This window comes from Leptonychotes weddellii, chromosome 5 (genome assembly GCF_054177405.1).
Source record: "Leptonychotes weddellii isolate Sample4059 chromosome 5, ASM5417740v2, whole genome shotgun sequence".
Lineage (NCBI taxonomy): Eukaryota > Metazoa > Chordata > Mammalia > Carnivora > Phocidae > Leptonychotes > Leptonychotes weddellii.
The window spans coordinates 66,009,778-66,036,184 of record NC_138373.1 but is presented as its reverse complement, the minus strand read 5'-3'; the positions used below and the strand labels follow the sequence as shown (position 1 = coordinate 66,036,184).

Here is a 26,407-nt window from a genome sequence, read left to right as displayed (position 1 = left end):
GGAGAAACCACTCTGCAGATCAGGAATTAATCTCTGTGTCCATATTAACACCAGAGCTATACTCTCGGGGCTCAACCCCACTGCTATAATGCAGCCTCCCCCGCAGAGTACTAAAACAGATCAAACAGTAGGGGTCTCTCATAAACCTCAACACGTTCCTGTCTCTGAACCTATTCCCTTTGTCTAGACCCTTTCAGAGATACACAACCTTTTCTCCTTCGTTCTTCCACTGCTATTCATTTGCTGGGCTGAGATTTTTTTTTGAAAAGTATCAGGCAGGAATTTCTTTCTCCCAAAAGGGGTAAATAATTCTGGAATTTGTTAGTAGTAATCAAAACAGCCAACCAGAAAAATCAGATGAGCCTTTGACATCTTTTATTTGTTTCTTCTCTGATGGCACTATAGCTGAGTCTGGAGACACTGATCATTTACTCCTATCGGGTCGGTTCCATTCCTCTTTATGGGCAAAATCTTCAATTGATAGATAATTGGCAGAAGCCACAATGCACCTCCCATCAAGATTCAAAGAGATCCCTCAAAACCTCTCCTCGGCATTAATCCACACCATATAAACAAAGACACCCACGCACTTCAAGGCATTAAGCCCATAACAGATTACAAGGCTCAGGCCTCATTACTTCCTACACTAGTCCCTGGAATGCCCCCGTTTTACCTGTGAGAAAACCCAGTGGCCAAGGGTGGAAGTTAGTCCAGGACCTCTGAGCAATAAATAGCACTGTTATCCCACGGCACCCTGTTGTCCCTAACTCCCACATGCTACTGAGATCCATTTCCACTGAAAGCAGATTTTTTTCACTGGAACTGATCTATACAGAGCTTTCTTAGTATTCCCACTGATAAAGAGGAAAATGGTAAATACCATGCTGGTTATGCTACTGCCTGCAACTCCTACTGAAGTCACTGAGCAGCACCTTCACCCCGGCCATGTCAGCTCAACAGGCGGAGTTACACGCCCTCACTCGCGCTTGTGCCTTAGCCGAGGGTAAGACTGCAGACATTTATACCGACAGCCCATATGCCTTTGGTGTGGCTCGTGACTTTGGAATATTATGAAAACAACGAGGTATCCTTGCCTTCAATGGGGATACGATTTTAAAAGGCTCCTATGTCCATAATTTACTGGATGCCATACTTTTACTGGCTGCTCTGGCTATTAAGGTTCCTGGGCATTCCAGATCAACTCCCTAGAATCCAAAGGAAGCCACCTTGCTGACAGCTTCACAAAAAACAAAAACAAAAACCACACTTTCAAGTAAAACGGTAGCCAAACTTCTGTCATGTTCCAAAGGGATGTTCTCACCAATGATAATTTGGAAAAACTGACCAGAGATACTCAGTTGACCCCAGAGAGGAAAAAACAATATTGGAAATGTAATAATTGTTCAATGGTTTGATAAAGAGAGAACTCTGATTTGGACCAAATAATCCAGCCCTACCAGAAATTCTAGTATTTCTGCTATCTACCACTGTACATGCATTAAACTGTTGATCTACTGACAAAATTACAGCATTCATGAACCAGTACTGGTAGGGAAATATTAATCAGGCCACAAAAACTGTCCACCTCACTTGTCCCACCCGTCCAAAGCACAATCCAGGGAAAGCTGTTCAGGCTTTTAGATGGTTTTTATATGGTTTCCCCATCTCATGGATGTTAGGGATAAATGTTTTAGTCATGGCTTGTATGTTTTCTCACTGACCAAAAGCTTTCCCTTTTACACTGGCAAATGCTTCTCCTGTGGCTAAACTTCTGTTAGAAAAGATTATCCCTGGGGCGCCTGGGTGGTGCAGTCAGTTAAGCGTCTGATTCTTGGTATTCTGCTCAGGTCATGATCTCAGGGTCGTGGGACTGAGCCCCGCATCAGGCTCCACGGTGAGCATGGAGTCTGCTTGAGATTCTCTCCCTCTGCTTGTGCTCTCTCTCAAACAAATAAAATAAATCTTAAAAAAAAAAAAGATTATCCCTATCTGAGGAACCCTCTCAAACTTCAAAGTGAACAGGGAACCCATTTTACTTATCAGGTGCTTCAACAAGTCTGTGCTATTTGATTGGTTTTATACTTTCATTGTCCATACCTCCCTTAATCCTCAGGGTTGGTCAAATATACTAATACTGAGTATTAGGACTCAGCTGGCAAAATGTGTGGAGACCCTCCAAATACCTTGGCAGAAAGCATTGCCACCAGTACTTCCAAATCTCAGATCTACCTTACAGGAAATCACAGACTGTCACCCTTTGAGATACTCGCAGGACATCCAATGCACTTGGCCCCTGCCTCCTCTGATCCACAGGTGATAAAAGATCTACTTCAAAATTGTAAAGGACTAACTGCTTCTATTAAAAATACCCACGCTTCAGTAATGCAATCTTCTCCCAGTGCGTTCCCAGGAGATGGCCACCTAAAGCATCACATATTGTACCATGGAGATTTTGTCAATTGAAAAAGACACCTCCAGAAAGACTCGACCTTATCAGAGACTGCTAACCGACTCTTAAGCCATCAGACTCCAGGGAGAAGACTTCTGGATTCACATAACACATCTACAGAAAGCACCAGACTCTGGCTCGACCTGCACACCCGCTGCTGACCTGGAAGGGAAGTTCTGGAATTGAAGCAGATACCACCGGGTGAGACAGCTTTCCAAGAGGTCTGGAGCAGGCCTGTATACCTTTTTCTCACTACTGCTTCTCTCTCTTTCGTGGAAAGATGATGTCCTTACCTGCATCTCCCAGCCCCTGTGAGAGGGGGAAATCTCTTCTTTTGATCATGGCCTTTTGGAAACAACCTCATCATGATTCTGGAACTCATTTCTCACTTGCTTTTTCTGAAGGGTTAAGAACACTCAGAATTCACAAAAGCCTTCTTTTACCTAAACTATTAACTGACTCTGGATTCTTACCCAAATTAATGGCCTCCAGGGGCGCCTGGGTGGCTCAGTCGTTAAGCCTCGGCTCAGGTCATGATCCCAGCGTTCTGGAATCGAGCTCCACATCAGGCTCCCTGCTTGGCAGGAAGCCTACTTCTCCCTCTCCCTCTCCCACTCCCCCTGCTTGTGTTCATTTTCTCGCTGAGTCTCTGTCAAATAAATAAAATCTTAAAAAAACAAAACAACAACAAATTAATGGTCTCTGAATTTGCAACTTCACAGGCTATATTATCGATAAAACATTTTATTCCAAACAGCTCTTCTGAGATATAACAATACTGGTTTAAATGTTTTTTTTTTTTGTTTTTTTAATTCATGAGAGTCAGAGAGAGAGGCAGAGGCAGAGGGAGAAGCAGGCTCCCCACCTAGCAGGGAGCCCGATGCGGACTCGATCCCAGGACCCTGGCATCATGACGTGAGCCGAAGGCAGACACTTAACCATCTAAGCTACCCAGGCGCCCCAACAATACTGGTTTAAAACCTCACTTAAGTTTTGCTGTTCTGCAAAAAGTCCAATAGGTATGGCTGTATTTTTACACCTGCACTGAATCTTCCCAAGTGTGCTCAGTTACGTCTTTCAGTGTGCTCTGGCTGTATCCAGCTGTATCCAGTATTCTCCTTTCCTGGTCCCTTTACAAGCAGAGACTTCAGGAGGCATGCCTTTGTAGGGAGAACGTTTCTCTCCGATGTCAGAATTAAGTGCCAATAAATATTTCAGCTGGCTACTTTCAGAGTTAGAATCCTGGCTTAGAACCATCATACAATTTGGAATTCATTTTACTTCTTCAAACAGAAATTAAAATTGAATTATTTTAAGTTTTGTATTTTGTTGTCTGTCAAACTTTCTAAAAACGATGTACCCAGTAACATGATGCTGGTTCAGTGCTTCAAGATGCCCTCCAATACCTACATTTTGATAAATATAGACTATAGGTGGGAAGTGCCAGACAGTTCTCCCTCCTAACCCTCGTTATCCACCGTGGCCTTAAGGGATTTCCAGCTGCTATGCACTTTCCCTCCCAAGTAGGACATGACAACCAGGGAAGGTCCTTCTTGGCACTAAGGAACAAAACCACCACATATGGAAAACCTGACTCTTGATCAGCAATGCTTTCAAAAAAGATCGTGATCAAAAAAGGGGAAAATGTGAAAATTAAAAGGAAACCTTGGTTAGAATGGAGTCAGGAAGCCAGCAGGGGGCGCTCCCACACCCTGCCAGTAGATAACTACTTAACTACCACCGCAGAAGGTAGGTAGGCTTCCCCCCACAGCCCAGCCAATGAGAGTCACTATCCTTCAAACTACGTTTCATCCATTGAAATTTTGTTTCTGGGGCACCTGGGTGGCTCAGACGTTAAGCGTCTGCCTTCGGCTCGGGTCATGATCCCGGAGTCCTGGGATCGAGCCCCACGTCGGGCTCCCTGCTCTGAAGGAAGCCTGCTTCTCCCTCTCCCACTCCCCCTGCTTGTGTTCCCTCTCTCGCTGTGTCTATCTCTGTCAAATGAATAAATAAAATCTTTAAAAAAAAAAAAAAAGAAATTTTGTTTCTAACAGCCCTCCCAACCTCCCCCTTTCCTCCATAAAAGAGTGTTCCTCTCCCTTGTTCTAGAGAATTGCCTATGGCTTTGGCATGGCTAGCTTGTCCCAAATTGCAATTCTTTGCCATTGCTAAATAAACCTATTTTTGCCAGTAAAAATAACTGGCAGTTTTATTTTTAAGGTTAACAATACACACATCCACATCCTCAGGTAGACTCTGTCTTCCTTCAAATTGTGGTATTTCCGCTTCAATAGGTATTTTTCAAAAAATGTTTTATTTTGCAGAGGTTTGTTCTCAACCAGAGATGACTTCACCACCCACCCCCCCCAGAACATGTGGCAGTGTCTGGAGATATTTCTCGATGTCTGGGGAGTGTGCTAGTGGCATCCAGTGGGATGCTACTCAACATCCTACAACAGGGCACGCCCCAGAACAAAGAATTCTCTAGCCCAAAGTGTCAACAGTGCTGAGGTTGAAAACCCTGTTCTACTGTACATATGCCCCAAAATACAATTAATGCCTTATTACTGGACATTTATAGTTCCCATTTTTTCACCATTAAAAACAGGGCTGTGATGAATACGCTGGTGTGGTGTTTTCCTACTAAGTCCAGAATCAAAGGAGATAGATGTGAAAATTCAGCGTACGCACAGGCCTCATGGTGGTCAGAGACAAGAGGGACTGTAGCTCAGCTGGGCTGTGCCCAGGTCACACAGGCCTCAGGGTCACTGCCACAGTACCCCGGGGACGTGTGGCCCAATGGAGGTCTTTAGGAAAGGGGGCTGCACTCCCACACCTGGCTGAGCAGGGCCTCAGGGGGGGGATGCATAAACCTTCAGGGCAGAGTGTCTGCCTGCATCTGGTTTACTTCTGGCTTCACTGCTTTGTTACTCAAGAAGAAACTCAATGAGTCAGCTGTCAGCTGTGAGCAGGACCAGGCATACGGGAGCGAAGACCCACGGAAAACCTCAAGGGCTCAGTGTCATTAATGGCTCCATCCCCGAACCCCAATTCCTAACCAAAGTTGCCAGCAAGAAGGAAAACTCAAGCAGCCAAGAACTGATGTCCTCTCCTTTCTGAGATCCAGCAGGAAAATGGCGAGGTAGATAGAAACGGGAAAGAGCAAGCCACTGGCTTCCCCCTGGACAAGGCTTTCCAGTTACCTAGCTTGTTCACAGCCAGTATTTCACCTATGATGGACGCAGCCTGGGACTTGAGATTCTGCACGGCTGGTTTCTAGGAGACCCGCTCTCCCCCACCCTTATCAGTCTAGGATTCTGAGGTGCAGGGAAGGCAAGTATTACTACTCGTAACAAGACCCCGGCAACCACCACATACGACATCGGAACACACCAGCTACAGTGCCGGGCTCATCTCTGCTTGTGGCTTCTCTCCAGCCTTCATGACATGCCTGTAAAGAAGGCACTTCCACCTCAATTTTCAGAGTCAAGGCTGAGACTGGAGGCTGCCCAGTGAGGGCAGGGAACACAGCACCTGCAGAGCTGCCCAAGGCTGGGGGTGTGGGGCAAGTTGGTGCCCACCCCTGGGCCTGTTTTCCATGAGAAACATAAGCACAGTGGGTACCTGATGTGTGTCTACTCAGACTCCAGTCCCCTTTCCTGAGGCCTGAGAGCCCTACCCTGGACACCAAATGTCCCTGTATTAACTGAAAACCCCAAAGTTCACCAAAAACAGCCCAACACCATCCCATAAAATCAGTCAATTTGGGTGCTTGGGCCAAAGGGAGGCAGGAGCAAGTATACACAAGTGCCCCGGAAGGACAAAGGTTTTATGAGGACAAAACCCTGGCAGGGCAGGCCTCTCCTTCCCAACATAGATTCACCTGTGTCCCCCCCACCACACTCACCTCCTCACCAACCACCAAGCAGACCTCAAGGTTACTCAACATTGCACAGGGGGGGCATGCTACCATTATGCTGGGAGAACCCAACTCTGCATGACCCCAGCCCATCACTTAACCAGCTGTGTGACTGCGAGTATGGCTTTCATCAATCAACAACCCACGCTGAGCTCGTCCACTGTGCAGGCACGGTGCATGCAGCTGGAGGAACAGTGGAAAAATGACCCATTGTGGGCGGCAGGGGGAACACCTGGGTGGCTCAGTCGATGAGCGTCTGCCTTCGGCTCAGGTCATGATCCCAGGGTCCTGGGGTCGAGCCCTGCATCGGGCTCCCTGCTCGATGGGCAGCCTGCTTCTCCCTCTCCACCACTTATGCTTTCTCTAATGCTCTCGCTCTCTCAAATAAATAAAATCTTTAAAAAAAAAAAAAACCATGGGAAGAGATATCTCTTTATCTATATACAGTCGACCATTGAAAACAGGGGTTTAAACTTCGTAGGTCCACTTATACACAGATTTTTTACAGTACTGTAAATGTATTTTCTCTTCCTTATGATTTTCTCAATAACATTTCCCTTTGTCTAGCTTACTTTATTTTTATTTATTTATTTATTTTTAAAGGTTTTATGTATTTGAGAGAGAGAATGAGACAGAGTATGAGAGGGGGGAGGGTCAGAGGGAGAAGCAGACTCCCCGCCGAGCAGGGAGCCCGATGCGGGACCCGATCCCGGGACTCCAGGATCATGACCCGAGCCGAAGGCAGTCGCCCAACCGACTGAGCCACCCAGGCGCCTTACTTTATTTTTTTAAAGATTTTATTTATTCACTTGAGAGAAAGAGAGCACAAGCGGGGGGAGAGGCAGAGGGAGAAGCAGACTCCCAGCTGAGCCAAGAGCTAGACCGTGAGATTCCATCCCAGGATCTGGAGATCACAACTTGAGCCAAAGGCAGATGCTTAACCATCTGAGCCACCCAGGTGCCTCTCTCTAGCTTACTTTATTATAAGAATACATATAACCTACAAGATATCTGTTAATTGACCGTTTGTGTTATCAGTAAGGCTTCTTGTCAACAGTAGACTATTAGCAGTTAAGTTTCTGAGGAGTCAAAAGTCATATGTAGATTTCTGACCATGGGGCTGGAAGTAGGGGACTCAGCGCCTCTACTCCCATGTTGTTCAAAGGTCAACTGTGTGTGTGAGATGTTCACCTTAAAAAAATTAAACCGCTTAGGCAAAACCATAGGCAAGTCCTCGGCAAGGAGAACACTTGGAGACGAAAGGGGGAAGCCGGGAGGGCTGTTATAAACAAAAGTCCACTGGAGTAAAAGGGGGGCTCCAAGTACAGTGGCTTCTCACTGGTTGAGTTATGACAGTCTCTCACTGGCTGGGCTCATTTGTCCTCTCACCAGTCCTCCTGCTGGGGCAGTAGAGTTGGGGGGGCCCTCGCAAGGTACCCTCTCTTCCTACTAGGTCTGCGCACGATGGCGCCCCCTGCTGGCCTCCTGATTCTATGTTAGTGAGATTTTGCTTTATTTTCACCATATCTATATGTATCTATGTATCTTATGTATCTATATCTTTTTTATAGCTAAATATATATGAAGATATATCTATTTTTATAGATAGACCCAGGTCTATATACAGTTGACTCTTGAACAACGTGGGGACTGGGGGGCACTGACGCCTGTGCAGTCAAAAATGCCCATATAACTTTTTTTTTTTTTTTAAAGATTTACTTATTTATTTGACAGAGAGAGACACAGCGAGAGAGAGAACACAAGCCCGGGGTGGGAGAGGGAGAAGCAGGCTTCCCGCCGAGCAGGGAGCCCGATGCGGGGCTCGATCCCAGGATCCTGGGATCATGACCTGAGCCGAAGGCAGACGCTTAACGACTGAGCCACCCAGGCACCCCTGAACTACTAATGTTGACTGAAAGCCTTACTGATAATGTAAACAGATAATTAACACATACTTTGCATGTTATATGTATGATATGTTGTATTCCTATAATAAAGTAAGCTAGAGGGGCACCTGAGTGGCTCAGTCGGTTAAGCGTCCAACTCTTGATTTCAGCTCAGGTCATGATCTCAGGATTGAGATCGACCCCGCATCAGGCTCTATGCTGAGCATAGAGTTTGCCTGAGATTCTCTCTCTCCTCTTCCTTTGCCCCTCGCCCCGCTCTCTCTCTTGCTCTCTAAAATGAATAAATAAAACCTTTTTAAAATTTTAAAAATTAAAGCTAGAAAAAAAGAAAATGTCATTAAGAAAATCATCAGGAAGATACACTTACAGTACTGCACTGTATTTATCAATGCCTAAGTTTATATATGGAAAAAATCTGCATATAAGTGGACCTGCACAGTTCAAACTCAAAAGTCAGTTGTATATCTGTGAAAATATAGGTATTTTTATGTTTTCCCCAGACTGGGGATCCAGAAGAGAAAGTGCTATCTGGAAAATACGGGACAGGGAGTTCACCTTTCTGGGCCTTGGTGTCCTCCTCAGAAAAATGGGTTTGGAGAAGGTGGATTTCCTTTTTCTTTTCCTTCTTAAATGAACACATATTAAAGATTTTATTTAACTCATTTAATGGGGGAAACAGTAAAATGTTAAAACCACTCAAAGGAATCAAAGATCCATAGCCACAGGCAATGGGAAAGCTGAAATGAATTTACAAACACACCCCAAACTAGTCAATATCCACAAGGTATTCCACTGGACAGCTCATTTGCATTTCTATTAACAATCATTTGCATTAGTATCAGTTTTCTGCAACTTACAAAGATGTAAAATAACTCAAAGGCAATAAAAGGCAAAGAAAGCCTAAAAGGGTGTACTAGTTTGAACATCCAGGTTGGGTTTTTTCATTTCCCATTTCAAAGTCTTCCACAGTTTTTCCTGACAGTCTTCCTGCCTATGATAATCATCTCAAAGATTATTCTTTGACATTAATAAGGGCTGGTCTCATTCCACAGGCTTGGTAGTTTACATCAGTACAGCAAGGGTGTTCATTAACCAGTTAAACCTGTAAAAGTTTCTTCTGCAAACTTAGAGCCACTCAATATTGAACTACTAAGGCCACAGAATCAACTTCTGACCAGAGACTTTCATAAGGAATCTCGGACTGGACTTTTAAACACCTTATTATTTGAGACCTGAGGGCAGGAAACCAAGCCTAACCAATTCCAGCAGGTTTCATTGGCAGTTCCTATAAATATGAGTGAATTCCTCTATGGAAATAAAGAAAGCCCAACCTGGGAACAAAGGCTATGCAAAGACACTTGCATTTGGCAGACTCTCAAAGGCAGGCAGAGGAGTGGGAAAGATTTACAGTGAAGAAAAGGAGGGGGCTTCAAGTGTGCCCCAACTGGAGGCTGGTGGTACCCTGGGTGATTGGTTAGGGGTGCATATTTGTTTTTTTCTGGGTGGTCCTAAGTTGGAAGCAGGGACAAATAGTAGGAAACCAGTTATTAATGAAGGCCATTAGGGGCCAATTGTTACAGAAGTTATTTTTAGCTTTCTGGATTGTCACCAGAAACAGACGTCTGATTTCTAGCAGGCTGCCTTCCTGAGCTAGTCATTATGTAAGGAGGGGTTATGGTTTCCTGGGTAGGTTGCTGCAGGTGGTGGGTTCTGCATTTATGTACAGTCTGGCCACTGTCCATTTATATAGTCAGTCTCTTGCCTCTCTTATTCAGGTCCACCAAGTATCTTAAATTCCCTGGAATCAGGAAATGACCTTCCTAACCCCCTGTACAGCTATGGCCCTATCAGCCAGGGGCCGGGCAGAGTTCCTGGCAAGGCTTTGTAGGCACTGGCTCCATAAAGTGAAAAGTGGTTTGTCATTACATGCGCATCATGCAAAATACGACCTTCCAAGGAAGGCCCTGGTTACACTTATCAGCTTGTCCAATTATATCCTGTTTAAAAAAAGGACAGTATGGCAGCTTTGAGGCCACACACTTGGTTCCTGGACCTGTTTTGAGAGCATAAACAGAACTATGGTTGTATTAATTGCATTATTAACTCAGCTCCACATTCTGTTATGTTCCCTAATTACGTTTCATGCATGATCAATCATTAACTTTGCCTTTTTACCCCTACTCCCCGTTTACTCATTGATTGTAGAAACCTAATGGTTGGGGGGGCGAGCGCCTGGGTGGCTCAGTCGTTAAGCGTCTGCCTTCGGCTCAGGTCATGATCCCGGGGTCCTGGGATCGAGCCCCGCATTGGGCTCCCTGCTCGGCGGGGAGCCTGCTTCTCCCTCTCTCTCTGCCTGCCGCTCCCCCTTGCTTGTGTGCGCACACATGCACACTCTCTAACAAATAAATAAAATAAAAATAAAATAAACCTAATGGGGACCGGATGGTAACATCGGTCTTGATATACCAGGTCCCAAATAGTGCCTCATTGTTCGGAAGAATGCTTATCTCTAGGTTGTTGAGCCCCACCCCCTTAAGGTTTCAAGAAACCCCTTCCTCTCCTCTCAAATATATAAGCTGTCCCTAGGCTCAGCAGGGTCACTCAGCTTTGGAAATGATCCTGATTTCTCGTTGGATTGCCCTTCTGATAATAAAGATTTCTTTGCTTCAAAGCCGGTATCTCAGACATTAGATTACTGTGTATCCAATATACAAACAAGTCTGAGTTTGGTAACAGTTTCTCAAAAAATTATACACAGAATTACCATATGATTTAATTTATATTATTCTGCTTCTGGGTATATACACAAAGGAAGTGAAAACAGCAATTCAAACAGATATTTGTACACCCATGTTCTAGCTGCACTATTCACAAAAGCTATGCAAATGTCCATAGATGGGTGAATGGATAAACAAAACATGGTTTTATCCATAGAGTGGAATATTTTTTTAAAAGATTTATTTATTTATTTATTTGTCAGAGAGAGAGAGAGAGTGTGTGTGAGCACAAGCGGGGGAGCAGCAGGCAGAGGGAGAAGCAGGCTTCCCACTGAGCAGGGAGCCTGATGTGGGGCTCAATCCCAGGACCCTGAGATCATGACCCAAGCTGAAGGCAGACGCTTAAGCAATTGAGCCACCCAGGTGTCCCAATAGAGTGGAATATTAATTTAGCTTCAAAAAGGAAGAACAAGGGGTGCCTAGGTCCCTGTTGGTTAAGCGTCTGCCTTCAAAACAGGGAGACTTCACAGGAATTCCAGGGCAGGGGAGAAGGGTACGTGAGTGAGGTGGGGGGCAGGAGGGCAGCAGAGAACTAGATATCATTTTTAAATGTTTCATTTCAGTTTCCCAAAGCAGAGTCTATTAAATTGTTATGGGTTACAGACAGTACAGGCAGCTTAAGGAGTTTCCTCATGTTATCTAGAAAATGGAAATGAAACCTCAGCAATATTCCAAGCAAATCCCCACAGCACAGTTTCCCACACAGGTCTGTTGTGTCCTACAGAAATCGAGCTTGGCAGCCTGCCAGCAGGCCACTTCCATGGCACTGTCAGTCAGTATCCAGAGTAAAAAGTGCCCTGGAAATCCTGACTCCGAGCACTGGTGTTGTCTGAAAGTTGTTGAAGCCATGCTAACTCAGAAGCCTGTTTTTTTAAGTATTACTAGTTTAAGGTACTTGGTATAATCCTTTTCCACAAGGCTCTGATTCTGTCCTTTGTTGGAGATACACACATAAACCACACACACACACCCCCCCCAAATCATCTACAGGTGGCAGAGACTTACTGGTTGTGATTAATTTATTTCTCCAACTGGTAATATAAGAATGGAAGAGAGACAGATTCTCTTTTGGGGTACAATACATAACCATTTCATAACAAATTTCATCACTTTCCCCTGAGAATAAAAACATATTATGGGCAGAAAGGCATTCCCATAAAGGAAATGTTTTCTGAAATATTTGCATTCATAACATTTTATCTGCACAAACGTAACCAAGGAGCGCCCGAGCAAGCACCTCTTCTGATCCAATAGCTGCTCTTTGCACGCAGCCCTCACAGGAGTGACACTTCAAACAAATCTAATTCATTTTATAGTATTTCTCTTTTTAGAAGGTGAATGACCTTTGTGATTTACAGGGGCACTCTGAGAAATCTCAATGACTGTTTTAGGCATAACATATTCTGAAAAAATTTTTTTGTCTACATTTAGGGTCCAATTTTTGGAAGGCAACACCAAAAGTGTTGTCTGAGGCCATCTGGCATTTAAGCGAGGATCATGGAATACCTGAGAAACCAGAGCTGTCTATTAATGAAACTAACAAAACCTTAGTTCTTTCATAAGTGATGAGCCTTTGTTCTTTGTAGGGTTTTTTCCCTTCAAGCAATCAATAATATAATAAAGTTACCATAAAGTATCAAAAATTATTGTTTTACAGAATCTCTGCTATCCAGTTGGATTACACGGAAAGTAAAAAATAACCTTTCATTTTGGCAGTAAAGGCATCAATGAGTAAACCAAGAAAGCAAGACCATCAAAATAAGCAAACTTTGCCAAAGCTATGACATATTTCATAGCTTCTTTTCAGACTCAGTCATTTAACAGATCCGCAGAAACATGACAATGTTGTTCTCACGAAAAGTGTTTTATAAAATACAGTATTTTTAAAAGTTCATGTTAACAAGCAATAAGCATCAATATTTTCCAATGAATCAACAAATATTTTAAAAATTTCTCAGTTTTAATTTCAAACACAGAAAATAGATAAACCCACTTAATCAAAAGCTCTTGGGGTCCTCAATAATTTTTATGTGTAAAAGAATCTAGAGACAAAAAAGTGTGAGAAATGCTGCTTTGAGGAAAAAAAAACAAAACCCTTTTGCTTGAAAATTGAAAGCATATACACAGGGGCACTGGGTGGCTCAGTCGTTAAGCGTCTGCCTTCGGCTCAGGTCATGATCCCAGGGTCCTGGGATCGAGCCCCGCATCAGGCTCCCTGCTCAGCTGGGAGTCTGCTTCTCCCTCTCCTTCTCCCCCTGCTTGTGTTCCCTCTTTTGCTGTGTCTCTCTCTGTCAAATAAATAAATAAAAATTAAAAAAAAAAAAAGCATATACACAAGGTTTTTATCTGCCATTCATATTAAGTATAACTTTTTTTTTTTAAGATTTTATTTTTTTTTATTTATTTGAGAGAGAGAGAGACAGCGAGAGCAGGAACACAAGCAGGGGGAGTGGGAGAGGGAGAAGCAGGCTTCCTGCCGAGCAGGGAGCCCAATATGGGACTTGATCCCAGGACCCTGGGATCATGACCTGAGCCGAAGGCAGACGCTTAACGACTGAGCCACCCAGGCACCCTTAAGTATAACTTTTAACCAAACTAATTGACTTGTACTTCCCAGAGAACTAGGGGGTTGAGAGCTGTCACACACGAACATTTTAGCAGACTAGCACAACTCCTGAACACAATACATAACACAACTTTCTACAGCCCCCCCCACACCCCTTTCATACTTTCTCACATTCATTAATACTAGCCAAAGATAAAGCTTTTTAGTATATTAAAAAAAAACCTTAAAATTATACCTAGTAATCAGTGTTTCAGTATTCTAGGTATACAATGACTACCCATTAATTAGCCCAATTTAATATTATCCCAGGTTTTAGGTTACTTAAGCTTTATCTTCAAATACTGTTAAAATAAAAACACTGTCAGAATTTAACTGAATTTAGTTGAAAACAAATTTACATTTTTTATAACCTTAAACATTATGTAAGAGTAATGGTCTACCTGTACTAGTTTGGGCATGGTGGGAAGGTAAAATAAAATTTATATTGATTTACTGAATGCTGTTACTAAACATAATCAGCATTATATCTAATACTAATAAATCAGAGAAAAGCTTTTTTTACACTAAATTATTAATTTATTCTCATTTGTCAAAGACTTAATAATGTAAATCTGCATTCTTAAAAAATGCTTGTTTCTGGGGCGCCTGGGTGGCTCAGTCATTAAGCGTCTGCCTTCGGCTCAGGTCATGATCCCAGGGTCCTGGGATCGAGCCCCGCATCAGGCTCCCTGCTCCGCGGGAAGCCTGCTTCTCCCTCTCCCACTCCCCCTGCTTGTGTTCCCTCTCTCACTGCCTCTCTCTGTCAAGTAAATAAAATCTTTAAAAAAAAAAAAAAAATGCTTGTTTCTGTAAGAATTTTTTTTAAGTCTAGTGCATTTAAATTATTTGGAGTGCAATTTCCTTGGGGTGCCTGACTGGCTCAGTCAGTGGAGCACGCCACTCTTAATCTTGCGACTGTGGGGTTAAGAGACTGGGGGGTAGAGATTACCTAAAAAAATAAAATCTTAAAAAAAAAAAGTGCGGGGCACCTAGGTGGCTCAGTCGGCTAAGCGGCTGCCCTTGGCTCGGGTCATGATCCCAGGATCCTGGGATCGAGCCCCGCATCGGGCTCCCCGCTCAGCGGGAGGCCTGCTTCTCCCTCTCCCTCTGCCTGCGACTCTGCCTACTTGTGCTGTCTCTCTATCTCTCTGTCAAATAAATAAGTAAAATCTTTAAAAAAAAAAAAAGTGCAATTTCCATATTTTCTGGAAATTTTAGAAATACTTGATGTAGACATTTATTCAAGTCCACAAGCTGATCAGAACAGAGTTTCTCCAACTTAAGACACTTTACAACCTAACTCCCCAATAATTAAAGAAATTTGTTTCACATTTATACAATGAGAGGCAAAGGCCTTTCTGAACTACAGACAGAGAGAGCTTGTGGCATCAATTCTACATCAGCTCCAGGTTGAGAGTAACCATAGATACACAAAGACTTACTGGTTCAGATGTCAGAGTTGTTCTTCCTGGTGGACACAAAATTCTGAACCAAACTGAACTCAAGAGACTAAGGACACAGTAAAGTCCAACAATCCAGCCTCTCCGTCATCCCCCATTCAACAGAGAATCCATTTGTCCATGGTGAGACCACAAAGCCAAATCTTTGATCACTGATGCCACCACTGGGAATAATTGATCTGCATGTGCAAACCAGAAACCAAAACAAAACAAAGTCAGGAGAGAGAGGGAGGGAGACACACACACATTTGGCAAAGTCAAGAAACAAGTTCTGCTTAGCTACTGCCTCTGGCAGGTAAGAAAATATCATGTGGTTAAGCGTCTGCCTTCGGTTCAGGTCATGATCCCAGGGTTCTGGGAACAAGTCCCATGTCAGGCTCCCTGCTCAGCGGAGAGTCTGCTTCTCCCTCTGCCTGCCAATCCCCCTTCTTGTGCTCTCTCAAATAAATAAAATCTTAAAAAAAAAAAAAAATGAAGAAAGAAAGAAAAGACTATGTGAATCCATTGGGCATGCTTTTCAGTGGATGACCTCCCAAACCGCTAAATAAAAGAAAAAAAAAAAGTGAAACCATGACTTTTGTACAAATTTAAAATGGACACGTGTCCGAGATTTCATTTAGCTCTCTAATTAATGAACTAATAAGAGGATACAACAGTTTTCTAAACAATGTGGATTTCTAAGGTGCCTGCCAGTTCTCACATCCGCTTTTATGAAAATAAAACCAACAGTGTAGAGCTGTATGAAAAAGTCCTTCCCTTCAAGTGGGGTGAAGTCCAGTTACTTGGGGTGGATAGGGTCAAGGCAGAGCCAGAAAGACAGTCCTAACAACCCTGGGTGGCTCCGACCCAGATTTCCTCCTTTACTCAGTCCACAACAGGACCTCAATGGCTTCCCTAAGCCTCTGACTTCTTCCTTTGGGTTTTGACTCTTACCAGTTTTCCCACGGGCTCTTTCTGACAACTCAAAGCAGGGAGGGTGTTGCCACTCTCACCCAAAACACATTTCTGTAAAAGGTACACTTTCACTCACCCGGCCCAACTGGGTCTACCAGGATTGGAGGAAGCTGGAGTGTAGGATACTGGTCCCTCTCTAAGCTCCCAGCCCCTCATTCTTCCCCACAGACACAGAGGAAAAGTCCTTAGAAATTCAAGTGCTCTGATTCTGTTCCCCCACATTTCCATCTCAAAGGCATGGGAACCACTGATCTAACCCAATGGTTTTTAACCCTGGCACACAGGAATCAACTGAGAAGCTTTAAAACATACTGAGTTGACATGATCTGACATGTAGAAAAGCCCAAGGAGTCCACTAAAAAAACTACTGGAACTAATAAGTGAGTTCAGCAAGGCTACAGGACGTAAGTATTGCAAGATCAACTGTACTTCTATACATCAGCAATCAACAACCCAAAAATGAAATTAAGAAAGCAATTACCTTTATAACAGCATCAAGAAAAAGAGAACACTTAGGAATACAGTTAACAAAAGTAGCATAAGATTTGTACACTAAAAACTACAAATACTATTGAAAGAAACTAAAGAGCTAAATAAATAAAGCCATGCGATGCTTACAGATTGGGAGAATTATTATGGTTAAGATGGCAATACTCCCCAAAACCGACCTATAGATTTAATGCAATTCCTCTCTGACTCCCAGCTGGCTTTTTTTTCCCCCCCCAGAAAGTACAGATGGCTCCTATAATTCATATGGAAATGCAAGGGGCACAGAACAGGCAATCTTGAAAAAGAACAAGGTGGTGGACTCACACTCCCCAATTTCAAAACTTACTAAAGCTACAGTAATCAAGACAGTGTGGTATTGCAAAGGATAAACATAAGATCAGTGGACTAGCAATGACAGTCCAGAAATAAACTCGAATATTTATGGTTAATCAATCATTGACAAAGGGGGCGAGACCAGGTAAAAAGTTGTCTTTTCAACAAATGGTGCTGGGCCAACTGGGTATCCACAAGCCCCTACCTCACATCATATACAAAAATTAACTCAAAATAGATCATAGAACTAACCCAAGAGCTAAAACTATAAAATTCTTAGAACGCAGGAATAAAACTTCATGACTGTGGGTCAGGCAATGATTTCTTATGACACCACAAAATTAAGTGATATAAGAAAAAACCAGATAAACTGGACTTCTTGAAAATTAACTCCCGGGAACTGGCTGGCTCAGTGGGTAGAGCATGCAACTCTTGATCTCACGGTTATAAGTTCAAGCCCCATGTTAGGTGTAGAGATTACTTAAAAATAAAATCTTTTTTTTTTTTAAAGATTTTATTTATTTATTTGATAGAGACAGAGATAGCGAGAGCAGGAACACAAGCAGCGGGAGTGGGAGAGGGTTGTTGAGGAGAGAGGCAAGGACAAAGGCTGAGCTAGACATTCTGGAGTAGCCTCTGGGATGCCTGTCCTTAAGGCTTGCTGTCACCCAATCCCAGGGGCCTGCCAGCCCGCCAGCCCACTGACCTCACAACCCTAACCCTACCCTCTCTCCAGGACAGGGTGAGGAAATACCTGCTGGAAAGTTGAGAAGAGGTTCCAGTCAAGAGCCCTTTACCTCCTCTACGATAGCAGGGCCTGCCTTGATTCCAGGGTCAAGGGGGTGCTGAGCCTCTGCCCTGTCCCCACCCCTGCTACCATACATAGAGGTGTCTGGGCCCAGAAGAAAGTGGAGGGACAGTCCCAAACACAGTGCCCTCCCTCACCAAAAGTCAGCACCTAAAGCTCAGGATTCCCCAGAGGCTGCAGCCTCCTTTCTGTCTCCAAGGAGCTGCCTGCCGGTGCAGAAGCCCCTCCCAGCCCTTCCCATACGGATCTGACTTCCCAGATGGTGATCCATTATAAGTAACACCCTCGCTAATGCTGAGAGGGGCTGCTGGTGCTGTGACTCATTTACCCGGCTGGCTTTCTCCCAGACTGAGGCACACAAATGCCTCGGACCTCAGGCCTGGTTTACTACTCGGGACCAGAATTACTCAGCCCCAGGTCACTCTCCGGCATTTACTCCCAGGTGGGAACCCTACACCACCTCCCACAGCCTTCCTGACTCAGACCCTATCCCCCGCCCCCCATCTACTACCTCCTCCTCTGCTCCCTTACTCCTGTCATGTCTCCTGCTGTCCCCAAGCCCTAACTGAACAGTAGTCCCCCAGACTTCAGCTGGCTCTCCCTGGAAAGACAGATGAAAACCCCAGAAAAGCCCCAAACTCCCTAAGTCCCTGGGGCTCAGCAGCATTTAAGAGGCTCACGCATTCCCAGCCCACAGAGGGATCCTTTAAAGAGGGATAGATACCCGGGTCACAGCTGGCTCTCAACCTGCCATGCGACCTCCCTTTCCCTATTTGTAAAGAGGGCACTCCCTGCCTTATGAGATTCTTACCCTTCACTTTGGCTTGGCCAGGGAGGGGTATGGGGGGGGTGGCGGTGCGCATGAGAGTGTGGAGATCCAAGCAGAAGCTCCTGGGACATGGCCCAGTCCTGGACCCAGGGCTGTGACCATCCAAACACTTGTCTAAATATGAGCATATACATGAGAAACACCCCACCACTGATGTTTCACATCTGCAGAATTTCACAGAATTCGCTTGAGAATTAAAATGAGATAGTTATGCAAATGAAAGCAACTACAGATGCACAGATGCCCCCGGACAGAAAAACAGCAACACCATTGCTGGCCTCAGATAAAAGCTCAGACAGCCCCCCCCCCACCACTACATTACATTTGGCACTCCAAAAACTGGCCGGCCCCTGACCGAGGCCACAGCACTCACTTTCCTAACTCTGAAGAAAGGCACTTTGTTGAGCACAGGAGTGTATCAGCAACTGCAGACCTGCCCCACTGGTCAGCACAGACAGCAGCATGGCAGGAGCTTATTCAGTGCAGGCTTGGGAGCCCGTTCAGATCAGGCAGAAGCCCAGGCACGAAGCTCTGCCAGGATCTCCATGGTGATCCCGACACCCTGGGCCCAGAAGGCACACCTCTCTTCACATGTGGCAGCCCCACTTCCGTGCAGCCCACATCCTTCCATGAGGGCAGCCGGTCTACCAGGCCACACGGGGCAGTTTCAGTCCAGCCACTCTGGGTGTCTGAACGTAACCAGTCCCCTTTTAAACCTGGTCTGTGACTCAGAGAGGGTGATAAAACTCCACCGCCTGGCACCCGTCTCCAACACCCAACACCAAGCTGATAGGATTACCAACGGGAGAGGTTATTTAAAACAAACCACTTCCTCATTTTCTAAGCTGGTGGCTTCTAGAACCCTGGACACAAAAAGCCAACCACGATTTCCATTCGATGGTTGCTTTATGGTTCATCCAGATCAAGTCTGCCTTTCATTTGAAACTCCCCCATTTTGACCTCTGCAGGCATAAAGAGAAGAGGAGGGGAAGGTGGGGAAAGGACTGAACCCCAGGGATGGGAGGCTGGGGAACCTGCTGGGCAAAATCCCACCCAGAGGGTCCACGGCACTGCTCCCTGAAGCTTCATCCTGTCCCACGCACATCACTAGCTGCCTGCAGGGGAGGGGAGTCCACAGAAAGGCCACGGCCATTCTCTCTGCTCCTCGCCCCTTCACGTCTAACCAGTGTAGAGGTGCAGAGGTAGATGGGCCAAATTTGGAAAATGGACTAGTGAGTAGCCTGGAAATCCAGGCAGTGTAATATAGTACTGAGAGCTGGGACTCTACGGTCTGACTCCCTCAGTTGTGACCGTGGGCAAGTTACTCAATGCTCCCCCATCTGAAGAATAAGGATGATAACCTTGCTTCTGATTATTTTGATGTCCAAATGAGCTAACTAATACACATAAAGTTCTTTATGTGTGTATCTGGCCCACAGTGAGCTCTGTATGTTATCACCATCCTCAATTAGCTATCTTTTTCAGACCCCTCAGTGGCTTTGGGCAAGGACAGGTATGGTCTGGGGGGTGGCCAGCCAGGTGGGGCAGCCAAGGTGCGGCTAATGGGATCCTATGCATAGGTAGATAGCTGGCCCCAGGGGGCATCCAGGGCGGCAATGCCCTCCAAAGCCCCAGACTGACAAATGGTCACCAGAGGTACAACCACAGAAAGGACTTCCAATGGCCACAGCTCTAGAGTGAGTCTTCTCAGGAGCTCGGAATCCAGAGCCAGCATCCTGGGTACTACCACCAAGGAACACACAGTCCTTGATCATGATGGTGACCTCCTGTCACAGTCCCTTGCACTAGAGAAAAAGAGAACAGCTCAAATGTCATTCACTGCCCTTCTCAAGCCAAGACTCCTGCCCTGGAAGACTCCATCTCATATCTTGCTCCTCCATGTGGCCTCAGCACTCCTGACAGGCCGTTCTCGTTTGCCAATGAGTGAAACCTGCAGTTCCTCCAATGAGTCTCCCCAGGTTGGCTAAGGCTGTGAGCTTCCCTGGGCGAGGCCTCGGAGGAGGGCATGCAATGCCCCTTCCCACCTAGAGACACCTCTTCCCCGCCTAGGCACCCCTCCCCCAGCATTCCTGCACTGCCCTGAGTGCACTTTCCCACCTTATCCAACTGGCAAGATCCTATTCATTCTTCAGAGTCCCCTTCAGATGGCCTAACCTCCTCAGACAAAACAGCAGCCCAGCCCATGTTCCCAAAGCTCTTTGCAACAAACACACTAAAGCCTACGTCCTGATGTATGACAGTAGCCAGTTTGTCTCCATTCCCATGAGACAGCACCCTGTCCCTCATGAACCACACCACATGGGCACTGGGCACCTCAGTACTCAAGGAAGCCCATGAGAAGGCTGCCTTTAAACCCCACTTATGAAGTGCCTCACAAGGCCTCCTGTGGGCGCCGACCCTGTACCTCTTCTCTCCCTGGGCAGGAGGGACAGAACACACACATGCCCGGCAGCAATGAAAGGCTTGACATCTATCCTCTTCCCAAACAAGGCCTTGCTAGAGCTCTGCCCACCTGAACTTTTAAAACCAGAAGTCCCTTTCCCATTTTCCTTCTGGCTCCAAAACTAGACTATCTTCCAGGAACAGTCACTGATGACTTCCAGTGGACACTCAGGGCCCTGGTTCAAGGTCTGTCTCAAGATGGCACAGACCAGGGGCGCCTGGGTGGCTCAGTTGGTTAAGTGTCTGCCTTTGGCTCAGGTTGTGGGATGGAGCCCCCACTTCCAGCTCCCTGCTCAGTGGGGAGCCTGCTTCTCCCTCTCCCTCTGCTGCTCCCCCTGCTTGTGCTTACACCCAAGCGCTCACACTCTCTGTCAAATAAATAAATAAAATCTTAAAAAAAAAAAAAAAAAGGCAGAGACCAAGGCCCAGGAGAGCCTTCCCCAACTCAGAGCCTGCCACTTGCCCCAGATGGGTGGAGATGGAATGTGGACAAACCACATCCTTCAGCAGCTTCCCCAGCTCCCTTCTATAGAAAGAGACCAGCTGAGATGCCACCAAGTGAGGCTTGGGCAGACAGATAAGATTTGCAGGAAGGGCAGGCAGGCTTGGCAGTGGAATTAGGTAGCTGCCTGTAAATGTGGGGGCGCTTTGTGCTGGGTTTCTCACCTGCTCCTCAACCCTTTCCAGACCAATCCAATCCCAGAAGGCCTTACCTGTGTTCCTCAAGCTCATCCCCCACTGTCACCACCACTGTCCCTCCACGACCCCAGCAAAATCCCTGCCAGCCCAGCCACTTTGTAGCTGAGGGCTTTAGGGCTCTCCCAGGGTCCCCTGGGGTCACAAAGTCATTCAACAAACTGACTTCTACCACCAGCCAGTATATGCATGTAATTTCTAACAGTTCTAAGAGGGCTCTCTGGCCACACTGAGGCAGGGGAAGTAGGGAAAAGTGCCCGAGACCAGAGTCCAAGGTCTGCGTCTGGATTTAGGTTCTGGATCTGGTGCTGAACAGACAGATGTGTGACCTGAACTCGTCCCTTCCCGTCGGTTTTTTCCTCTCAGAGGTTGGACCGGCAGCCGCTAATCTCACCGTCTTAAGTCCTCAACTCACCACCCCCGCCACCGCACCCCGGCCGAGGCCCCACAAGCCGCCGGCCAAACCCGAAGACTCGCTCGGAGAGGAGACAATAAAGCCATCTCTAGCCTACCCAAGGAGAGGGCCGCTCTGGCCATTAGCCACTGGAGAGAATCCGAGGGCCGCGCGCGGGCCCCGCTCCCCCTCCCCAGGGTCCCCCTGTGTCCCCCTTCCTCCGGGGGGGAAGCCCTTCCGGCGGTGTCCCGGTCGCGAGGACCCAAGGAGGGGCCCAGGCGGACGGGAGGGGGGGTGAAAGGCTGCCTCGACGCCGGGGGCCGAGGGCCGGCAGGCTCTAACCGCGGGGGCCCACGGGGCGCTCCGGGCGGGGTGGCACCTGGCGGCATCGCCTCCCCTCCCGCCCTCCGGCTCCCACCCCCGGGCGCAGGCGGTCTGGGACTGTGCCTGGGAGGGTCGGGCCGCCGGCGAGCACTGAGCCATCCCGTCGCCCGGCAGGCAGGGACTCCTGAGCTTGCAGCTCAGCGCAGACGGCCGCGCGGGGTAGCGGGGTTTACTCACCCACCCAGCGGCCGTGGCAGCAGGTCGAGAGGCTGGCAGGGGGGCCGGGGGCCGGGGGCCGGGGGCCGGGAGCCGGGAGCCGCGCTAGGCGGGCCAGCGGCAAAGTCGCCGGGGCGCGCAGTACGCAGCCGCCGCGCTCCCACTTCCTTTATTTCCCGCCCGCCACGGCCGACCCCGCCCCCGGCCCGCCCCCCGCCGGCGCCTACTGGGAAACCCCCACGCGCGGTGCGGGAGCCGGGTCCCTAGAGCCCGGTCCCTAGAGCCCGGTCCCTAGAGCCCTGCTGGAGACCGCGACTCCCGCCTGGCAGATCAGCCGAGGATACCGTGGACTTCCACCCTCAGACAGTGGTCCCTATCAAGGTGGCCATCTGGGGAGGTTGGTCACGCATTCCGGCGATGCAGGGATTATTTCTAATGTTCCTTGCTGGGAAGGGCTTTCAGAATCCTCACGAGCTGTTCTTGGAGTAGCCGGGTTGCGGGGCGGGGGTTTGTGATTCCCGGTAATAACCTCATGAAGCCATTCACCAGTGCCTGTGCCCAGATATCGCCACAACGGCACAGCCAAAGCAGAACCACGTGACTCCCAACAAAAGAGAAAAACAATCAGGAAAACAACTTTCTGGAAATCATGACAAAACAAATAGGACTATGGAAGTTGCTACACCTGAACAGAGTAGTATAAACTGAATTTTATATTTTTAAAGATTTTATTTATTTGAGAGAGAGAGAGAGCACAAGCAGGGGGAGGGGCAGAGGGAGAAGCCGGTTCTCCCCTGAGCAGGGAGGGAGCCCGATATGAGGCTCAAATCCAGGACTCTGGGATCATGACCTGAGCCACCAAGGCGTCCCTAGAAACTGAATTTTAAAGAAGAAAAAGATTGGAATGAAATACAACCAAAAATCATCACAAGGTTACATTAAAATAATAAAAATCACAGTGATTTTTTTTTTTTTTTACTTCTCGCTTTTTTGTGTTTTCCAATTTTTCTGAAAGGACGGTGGCATTAATTTTACAGTGACTGAAAACGATTATAATGAAAATCACATAATGGAATGGTTTGTTAAATTTAGGTAGCATTATCTGTATTTCAAGCTGATTTCTTTATCAGAGCCGCATGTCCAAGTGATTGAAGTATAAATAGCAAGTAATATTTTGTAAAGGGGCTGTCTCTGAGGTTTCTGGCAGCCAAAGCAAGAGAGGTTAATTTCACAATTCTATAAAGAAAGAATGGAGCATACCAATTTCCACTTCAAGAGTGTCCAACCTTGGGGCGCCTGAGTGGCTCAGTGGTTAAGCGTCTGCCTTCGGCTCAGGTCATGAACCCAGGGTCCCGGGATCGAGCCCCGCATCGGGCTCCCTGCTCGGCAGGAAGCCTGCTTCTCCCTCTCCCACTCCCCCTGCTTGTGTCCCCTCTCTTGCTGTGTCTCTCTGTCAAATAAATGAATAAAATCTTTAAAATAAATAAATAAATAAATATATTTCCTCCAAGGATGACCTCTTTGAAAGGGGCACAGGATGCCTGAGATCAGAGTACAAATGACACATGGGTAGTCCCAGTTCGACACTCTCTCCCTGGGGAGGCAGATGCAGTGCATGCTGGAGTCAGAGGCGGCAGAGGCTGTGTGCCGCACCCAGGACAGACCTTCTTCATTTGGGCACAGAGTCTGGCCTACCTAAGCTGTAAGTCACTTCTGGCACCAGTACGTTTCTAGGACTATAAATGTGTTTCTCATACTGTATGTGGACCAACCAGGCTATATCATGCTCCCCAAGGAGCAGTTCCCCAGTGCAAACTTCTCATCAGGAGTTGTTTAACTTCTAACCCTATGCAAATAACTAGTAATCCTTCCCATCTCAACACTACTCAACTCTCCTGATTGCTCAGCACTTTTGATTGCTAAACTTTGAATAATGGATGAAATACTTCTCTGTCTCCCTACACAGGACTCTAAACATGATTTCATTTTTTCCATGCCTCCGGCCACCTTCTCTAGCATGGCCTCCTGTCCTGTGAAACTCTGGCTCTGGGCAGCACTCTCGTGTTCCGTCTCCAGAAGATGCGTGTCTGCTCACTGATCCATGCATCCCCAAATATGGTGGTCACAACAGTGCTGCCATGAACATTCTCCTACCAGTCTTTTTGTGTACATATGTTTTCAATTCTCTTGAGTATAATACCTAGGAGTGGCACTGCTGGGTCATAGGGTGAGGAATGTTCAACTCTATTACCAACAGCCAGTTTTTCAAAGTGGCTGTACCCTCTTGCACTTCCACCAGCAGCGTGTGAGCATCCCAGCAGCCCCACGAATCCCTGTGTCTCACCCCTGCACCACCAGCACCCTGGTCCATGCCACCATATCCCCCTATCATAGAAATAGCTTCCTAACAGGGAGGGGCTCCCTATATTCTTCCTCCTTTTATAAAATGTCAGATGGTGTCACTCCACTCTTTAAAGTCCTTGATGGTTTCCCAAGGCTTTTTTAACAGCCTCCAAAGTCCTATATGAGCTGCACCCTCTTTAAGCTCAAATCCTACCACCGTCCCCTTATTATTTTGCCTCAGCCCCAACAGCCTCTGTGCTTTCCCTGGGCCTGGCTTCATTTCCTCCACAGCGTCTCTCACAACCTGAAATATTCTATAATTCTTCGTTTGTGTTGGACTGTCTCCCCTCACTGGGAAATAATCTCCACTAGGAGGACAGGGACTTGTTTTATTCATGTTCTTGTCTTGATCCCTAAAACAGCATTTGGTACTCACGGGTGCTCAACAGATGGAATAACTGTGTCGACAAGAAAAACAGCAGGTGGTGTCAGGTGCCGTGCAGAAGACTGAACAGGGCACTGCGAGGGCAGGTGAGCGATGGGTGGCTCAGGAGCTGGGTCATCTGATGCCTGAAAGTCAGAAAAGGGGAGCAGATGTGACAAGAGGAGGCAGAGCGTTGTGGACACGGGAAGCATCTACAGCAAGCGTGCCAATGCAGGAAGGAGCCCGAGGGAGCTGGTGCCTAGCGGGTGCAGGGTGACAGCAGGGAGGCTTGGGGACAGGCTCGGTGAGGAGTTGGGTCTTATCCTAAACGCTGTGGGGGTCACTGACTTTGTCCTGCAGGGTGGGATCTATGCCAATCGGCCCCCAAATTCGTTGTGTCTCCTATTTAGCTTCTTGCAGTCAGGGTAGCTTCTCTCCACTCCAATCCCCAGTTCTAATTTGCTGCTTCTGTTATGCTTTGGTCTTTAAAATCTGTCAGCATTGTTTGTAAATTAAGAGAGTATGATGCTTCTCACAAAGGCAAGTCTATAGGGTCAGGAAACCTAGCAGTGGCTGCCAGCCATTGGAAGGGGAGGGACTCTAAGGGAAGACGGGAATGATGGAATATTTCTATATGCTCCTTGTGGTGGTTGTTACACGAGTGTATACTTTTGTCAACATTCATAGAATTCCACACTAACAGGTGAATTTTACCGTATGTAAAAACTTAATTCAAAAATGAAACTGTAAATACACAAATAAACAAGAGAGAATGATGCTCTTAGTAATGAAGACAGAACACAGCACCCATGGGACGCCTGGGTGGCTCAGTCGGTTAAGTGTCTGCCTTCGGCTCAGGTCGTGATCCTGGGGTCCTGAGATGGAGCATCAGGCTCCCTGCTTAGTGGGAAGTCTGCTTCTCCCTCCCCCTCTTTTTGCCTTTCCTTCCCCCTCTCTTTGCCCCCCCCCCCCGGTCATGCTCTCTCCCTCTCTCTCAAATCAATAAATAAAATCTTA

The 26,407-nt window shown here is 46.8% G+C and overlaps 1 protein-coding gene across 1 annotated transcript in view; it reads right to left on the bottom strand.

The window, feature by feature from the left end:
* The window catches only part of BID (BH3 interacting domain death agonist), a 40,564-nt gene extending 17,776 nt beyond the window's left edge, over positions 1-22,788 (bottom strand). Inside the window, exon 1 of the mRNA XM_081818915.1 lies at positions 22,645-22,788. The gene's annotated coding sequence lies outside the window, so the exon portion shown is untranslated. The remainder of the gene's footprint in view (positions 1-22,644) is intronic.
* Positions 22,789-26,407: the final 3,619 nt, after the last annotated feature.